The 7,417-nt window shown below is 39.8% G+C and overlaps 1 pseudogene across 1 annotated transcript; it reads right to left on the bottom strand.

Annotated features, from left to right (window-relative positions):
- Positions 1 to 2,040: 2,040 nt before the first annotated feature.
- Positions 2,041 to 2,701, bottom strand: LOC149817728 (brassinosteroid-responsive RING protein 1 pseudogene; annotated as a pseudogene). The gene has a single exon (XR_016427005.1). The product of XR_016427005.1 is annotated as a brassinosteroid-responsive RING protein 1 pseudogene (transcript).
- Between the last annotated feature and the right edge of the window lie 4,716 nt (positions 2,702 to 7,417).

The following is a 7,417-nucleotide window of genomic DNA, read 5'->3' as shown; positions in this document are numbered from 1 at the left end:
AAGAAACATACATAATTGGAGGTAGGAACTATAGTCCAAAGCAAGAGAGAGAGAGAGAGAGAGAGAGAGAGAGAGAGAGAGAGAGAGAGAGAGAGAGATTCGAATTCGTTTATTCAAGTAAATGATTTTCTAAATATTCAAAAAGATCAAAAAAAGAGATTAATTAAGTGCCACCGGTGAGGCAGAGCCTATCCATCAGGCTGATTCAGCCTGACACGGCTGAACCACGCCTGCATTGGCCCCCACATCGAGTCAAAAATTGGTCTATTAGACTCGAATTGGCCGATTCAATTCGATTTTGATAGCACTGGTTCCAAGTCTTGATCCAAGGCGAACACCCCCTTTCTTTAATCCTTGAACTAGATTTCCAACATTTGTTAGGATGGACAGCAACCTCAAGCAGTCAAATGGGTGTGCAATGCATTGAGTATAGATGCTATTATTTTGACAGGAAGTTGATCCTGCATTTGCATATAATGAGCCATTGACAAAGCAAAGCAAGTCATCAGTATTACTAGTGTCACCCATGTCCCATTTCATCAAGTACTTTGCCATCAAGAACATTGATAGATACCAGTCCCATTGGCTACTCACCATTTATCTCTTCAACCATGCCTTAAGCAAATAAAATATTCATGAATATGCCCATCCTTCAAATTCAACAATGAACTAGTCTTCTCCAAGTTTGCACTCGAATAGTTAATTACAAGTAGATTCTTGAAGATTGAGAGTTAGCCCTGTTCAAAATATGCAAACCTGTATCCTAACTAAAGACAAATAATTTCTAAACTGAAAACAATTAATTTCATATCAAAAGAGAATTGCTAGTCTTATATAACCTTTACCTAGAGAGCAAACAATTTTTCACAAGGCAACCCATTGATTTTGCAGTGGACCCAAGCAGAAACCCTCATGATATGATGTGCTTATCCAATCCACATGGGTTCACGTTAACGTGGGGGACATGCTATGCTGTTTGAAAGAGTGAGAAGGACAAATCTCTTTTCAGTGGTTTAACTAAACTTAAATTTCTCGTCACTCAATCGTTAAAGGTAATAAAGGCACCAATAGTCTCAAAACCTACAACCCCAACCATCTCTTTATGTCAAAGACAAATGGTGATCCCCAACTAACCCTAGTCAACCAGGCGAGCCTAGTTATGAACCAACTTTGCTCCCAACAATCTGCAGCTCCAAATTTCCATCAGACTCAAGGGCGCCTTCTTGGTGGGTCTAGGTCATGACAAAGACTGAACTGTGCCCTTAATCCTCAGATCGAGCCACATTGGCTCAACACCCGGCACGGCATGAACCTAATTGAGTGGAATCGTAATTTAACTCCCCCAACTAGGCTGGTCAGTCATTGTTCCGAGATGCTACAACTTGAGTGGGCTCCCTAACAAAACCCTAAAGCAGTTGCAACAGTAAAAACAATACAGAAATCTGCAACTCCCTGGCCTTCCTTTCCATTGCTCCTCTTTCTATTATTTATTTATTTATTTTTCAATTGGAATTCCGTATCTCCAAATATGGGTATTGTCGAGCACAAAGATAAAGTAGAATATTTTGTAAAGCCCCTCCAAATACAAATAATTTCTCCTTGGGCCTACCGCTCACATTTAAGAAAAGGTGATCCGTACAACCCCACACCCATGAAATTCCGAACCCTCACGTTGTCGCGGCTTCATCCAGGTGGCCTTGTACCATCATATTCCGTCCACCGGAATCCGGCAACTATGTCACATGGAACACCTCATCAAATTCCGAGCCGTCACGTTGTCGTGGCCTCATCAAGGTGGCCTTGTACCATCATATTCCGGCCACCGGAATCCGGCAGCTATGTCATATGGAACACCTCATCTTTCCTCACTATCATTCTTAACAAAACCTTCACATATTAAAAAGTATCTAATCTATTTAAAGGGATGCATCATATTTCATACCATCAAAATCTCATATATATAAGTTTTGAAATATGATGTAAATCATAAAGAGTCGAGCATATAAACAAAAGCCAGAAGAAGAAAGAGTGAAAATTCGAGATCAAAAAAATATTTATGTGGATTGAATTCCTTCTCAAATGTATATGCACACTTGGTCCAACCGCTGTGTTTAAAGTTTTACATCGGTAATGGAAGCGACGCCGAGGGGGAGTACTCGCCGTAGAAGTCGGGGATCCCTGCAGCCGCCCACAGCCGTTGATTAAAGGCCTCAAGCATCTCCTCAGCAACAAAGCACGTCCGGCACAACGGGCAAGTCCTTTGGTCGTGGTCCATCCACCGGTCCAGGCACGCCCGGTGGAATATGTGGGGGCAATTCGTGAGGCGCCGGATCTCGTCACCGGCCTCGAACTCGTAGAGGCAGACTGCGCAGCTCTCGCCGCCCTCGTAGTCGCCGGCAGCCACCAAGTCGTCGAACCTCACCACCGGGAGTATCTCCCGGAGCAGCATGGCCGTCACGGACTGAAATTCAGGCAGCTGGTCTGTGCAGTCCGGCCAGGATGGGTCGGGCTCAAGGAACCCGGCTAGACCCACTGACGTAAGGAGCCAGTCTATGATCCCTCTAAGGACCCCCAGCAATGAGGCCAGGTTTAGGAGGAACCTAGGTAGAAACAGCTCAGAGTAGCCCACAGGAAAACCCATTTGAGAATCTAGAGAAAGTGGGTAGAGAGAGAAAGAGATGGGGAGAGAGAGAGTGTGTGTCTGTGTGGGGGGGGGGGAAGAGGGGAGAACTCATTGGAGATTAATAGGGGCGGTTCTTAGGAGATAGAACATCTTTTTGAAGTTAATATCTAGATTGCCATCTTGTTTTTCTTTTTTGGACTGTTGGTTTTTTCATGGACAGGATTGCCCCTTTATTTTCACAAATTACCAGAGTTTTTTTTTTCCCTTTTCTTGGTCATGTTGGCGACCTGATACCTCAGTACAAAGGGCATTAATGGTGGATTTAATGAGAAGGGTGGTGAATTGTGATGCCCATTGCGAGTGGTCGTTGTTGTCACGAGGGTGGCATTAAAGCTTTTGGCAGTGAGATGTTGCCATCTGACATAAATTTATTCAACATCAGACTCTACGTCTTGATTAAAGGTACCAACAATAAAGGGCATTTTGGGAATTCATAAAAAGAGGGGATTAGTTTTGATCTTGATTTTTCTATCATGAGGATGATGACCAAAGAGGCCTACCCTAGAGCTTAAATCCTCGGCATATTATTAGGGGTAGGTTTAAGGGTAGATAATAGAAACAAGGGAAGGAAAGACTAAGGAGGGTGCAAGGGGAATCCTAATGCAAGGGTAAAGTGAGACACCAAAGCGTGCTTGCCTCTGTCCAGTTCAAAAAAAGAAATAAATGGGGGTTTGTGGGGGAGGGTGGGATTGGGTCTATGAAGCTATGCTCAAACTTTGGTTGGTGGTGGGGCTCACAACATGGTGAGTGAGTTCTAGGTTGGGTTGTTGTTGTTACAGTTGTGGTTGTAAAATGGTGGTGGGCCACCCCTCCCTTCCCTATCTTTTCTTGACATTAGCGTGTCTGCTGTGCCTAAGACATGCCTGGGCCCGCCACTAATTATTCTTTTTTTCTTCTTTTAATTCGTATTTTCTTATCTTGGAGTCCCACACTCACTCTAGGGTTCACTTCTCTCTCTCTCGTCAGTATCGGTATCGGCCCTGTATATATAGTTTGGCCAACGATTCAAGAGAATCGTTCTGAATCGGCCAAAAAATAATTAAAAAAAGATTACATGTTAACCGCCACACGTTTTAAAGGCACTAAAATAATATTAATAAATAATTTTTAAGTATTTTTTATATTTATTAGAAAAGAGTTGATTCAGGAGTGAAGCGTATCGATACGATATGTATCATCTGGCCTAGCCCTACAGCTGATTGAGTTGAATTAAGCAGTTTTCATGTTCAGATGAGTTTATAAAAGAGATCAGAAATCGGCAGCTCATATTGCACCAAAGCTTTATAATAACAAAATGATTTTTTTGTTGTTGTTAAAATCATACGATTCAAAGCATTGTCTTCAGAGTTGGTTTCTGAACCAAATTATTTTTTAATACAATTCAAAAGATTGGCATAATTGAATCGTATCCAATCAGTTTATTTAAAATAATTGATTTTTTAATCATAAAAATAAATAAAAAAAATCAGAAAAATGATGGCCATCAGTTACTCCGTGAGGGGTTTATCTCGTAGGGGGTGTTTCCATTAAGTGAACCAGTTCTTGGTAAGGGTTTCTCCTCAAATAAATATATGAGATTTTGATGCTGGAGAGGGAGAGGGAGAGGGAGAAGGAGAAGGAAAAAAGGTTTGGGGCTCCACTTGTTTGGTAGGAGCAGCTAGTGCACGTCAATTTGTGTTGGGACGTTGCAGGTTCAAAACCCAATGGTATAGTTGTATAACTGTTAAGGGTCTGCCTAACCCAGCTTGCCTTTCAAAAATGAAAAAAGTTTAGCTCCTCTAATTTTTCTCGATTCCGTGTGAAAGGCCTTACTCGGTTGTTGGGTCACCACGGGCATCTCGATGAAAAAAAAAAAGGAACTCTTTTGGGGTAAATTTTATAGTCATGAAAATTACGTGATAACAATAAGAAAATTAATCGGTTACTGTTGTTGATATTAATATTATATAATTATGCTGCTTATTTTATATACTAGTTGCAGCCATAGTGACAAACAAATGAAATGACAACTAAATGCATGTGAATTTCTCGTGAGAAATTAATTTCTTTTTATTTCTCGTGTTCTTATCACAAATATTTGTGAAACAAATAGAATTAAAAATTAGAAAACTTTTTGCAAAAGAGTAGAGATTAAAATATGCAATAAAATATAAATGCCACTCCGAGATGTTACACACAAAAAAATCGGGAAATTTGAAATTCCAGCCAAAAAGGTGGGTCTCTAAATGAAAAATTTTCTTTAAAATATCATGATATTTTAGCCATTTACATAATTTTTCCATAAGATTTCGAAATTTGTCACACTGATTTCAGGCACGTGAATTTCATGAGGAGGCCTTTTTGTCACTTTAGAGAGATTAATTATAAGCCACTAAAGTTAAAGATGACGATCCAAGTCTTTCAAAGATTAGGTCGATGAGTCTGTTGCACAATTTTAATTAGTTTTTTTCCAATAAAAAGAGAATCATTGGGTTTTTTAACTTTGAGACATATATAGTGGGGATGTTGCAAATAGCTACAAAAACTCGCACTGGCACAAGTCAAATAATCAGTTCTCTCTCTCTCTCTCACATATATATATATATATATATATATATATAGTAGGCGATTGCTGACTAACATTATTTTAGCCTACCAGAATTTGAAAGATTTTTTTCTAAAATCTGACCATACTAATGTAATCTACATGTTTGATTTTATAGGAATAGACTCTTGGATCCGATTCCAACACACAATTAGGTTTTTATAAAATTTAAAAATCAATGTTTTATAATTTTCAAAAATATTTAATGCTTAAAAGATCATTTTTTATCAAAAAAACATGATCCAAGTGGCATTTCTTAACAAATCGATCATAGCAGGGTCAGATTTGCAAAAAACAACCCAAAACCCCCTATTTACAGGTGGTAGGCTCAAAAAGTGATGGGAAGCTCCAACTTTATATATATATATATATATGGTTTGACAGAATGCAGCCTACGTCGCGTATAACCCAAATCCTAAATATTGTCATACATATCCTTAAGTTGATATTGGATTACAGCTTCTCTCTCTTACAAATACAAAGACAACCAGAATTCTTTCTACTCTAAAAAATAAATCTTTTTATCCAAAAAACAGGATCCAAGTGTCATTTATTAGCAAATCGATCATGCCGAACACATCGGTAGGGTCAGATTTGCAAAAAACAACCTGAAACCCTTATTCACATGTGGTAGGCTCAAAAAGTGATAGAAAGCTACCACTTTTCTTATATATATATATATATATATATATATATATATAGGATGGTTTGGCAGAGTAAAAGGCAGGCACTGTTGGATTTTGCAGCCTACGTCGTATAACCCAAATCCTAAATATTGATATACATATCCTTAGTTGGATATGGAAGACAGCTTCTCTGGATCTCTGTTACAAATAGAAAGACAAAATCAGAATTCTGTCTAGGCTAGCTTGTTGCGGTTGAGTAAATGCGGATGCTTTAAAAAAGCCATCAATTTCAAAGATTGATAAAAAGAAAGTAAAAAGATGAAAAGCATGGAGATACCCACAGTTGGAAGCAGATCAGGTCATGCTGACATATCGTGGCCATCCGATTTGCATTTTAAAAAGCTCAAAAGCCAACAAAACCACGTGGCATTCATCCAAAAATGCAAACAGACGGCCACGATGTCCGCATGAGAAAAAATGCTCATGTTCAGCATGACCTGATCTGCTTCTACGTAGAGATGGCAGTGGACCGGGAGAAAATGGGCCCCACCACATCTCCTCGCTTGGACCGGCAATGGATGTTAAAATCAAAACCTGTGCGGGGATAGAATTATGCTTTCCCCTGCCGCACCCAAACTTGCCCCCACCCCGTCCTTGATCCCCGTTAATAAAATGCTAAAATACTCTTTAGAAATGACAGTGGATTGAGAGAAAACGAAGCTTCGCCCTGCCTCATCCCTTTTGGACTGGGCAGTGGCGTAGCTAGGATTCATGTGAGGGGGGGGGGGGGGCAAACAGGGGTGTAGCCAAAAAAAAAATGGTGTGATAGCCGGGGTTCGGGGGCAGCGCCCCTGGATTTTTTTTCGAGATAAAATAAAAAATGGCTACAATTATTAATAAAAATCTATTTCATATAGACAAATCAAACTATTTGCTGCAGTCAGTGCTGGGCTAGGAGTGGACTGGGCTAAAAAAATGGATAAAAATCTATTTCATATGGAATCAGGGCTGGGCTTTAAAAAAAATAACTGTTTCGGGAGGCAGGACTGGGCTACAGCCCAGTCTTGTCCCCCCCTCAGCTCCGCCTCTGGGACCGGGGATGGGGATGAAGGACATGAAACGGGGATAGAGGTTAAAATCAAAACCCGTTGAGGGAATGGAGGTAAGAATGAAAGGCAAAATTTTGAGATGGAGCAGGGGTGGAGACCTTGTCCCCCACTGTCATCCCTAACCCACAAGTAGTCCTAATACAGAAAGTATGGGAAACACTAGCGTAGCCAAATAATCCACTCATATGAGAGAGAGAGAGAGACGTCTTTACTATATCATCATGTATGATTTTGGGAAAATAAAGAAGAAAAAATATCTGGCTTAGCGAATTCCATTATCCACATTTTCTCGTGTACTATCCCTAAAAGCTTCAATATTGTACAAATATGACCAAAAAATGAGTTGTTATACAAAAAAATCCATGTCAGTTAATAATAACAATTATTCGTGAAGTGATAGGGCAATAAACAATAG

This window comes from Nuphar pumila, chromosome 13 (assembly GCF_984573655.1).
Source record: "Nuphar pumila chromosome 13, dmNupPumi1.hap1.1, whole genome shotgun sequence".
Taxonomy (NCBI): Eukaryota; Viridiplantae; Streptophyta; class Magnoliopsida; order Nymphaeales; family Nymphaeaceae; genus Nuphar; species Nuphar pumila.
This window is presented reverse-complemented; position numbering and strand designations above follow the sequence as displayed.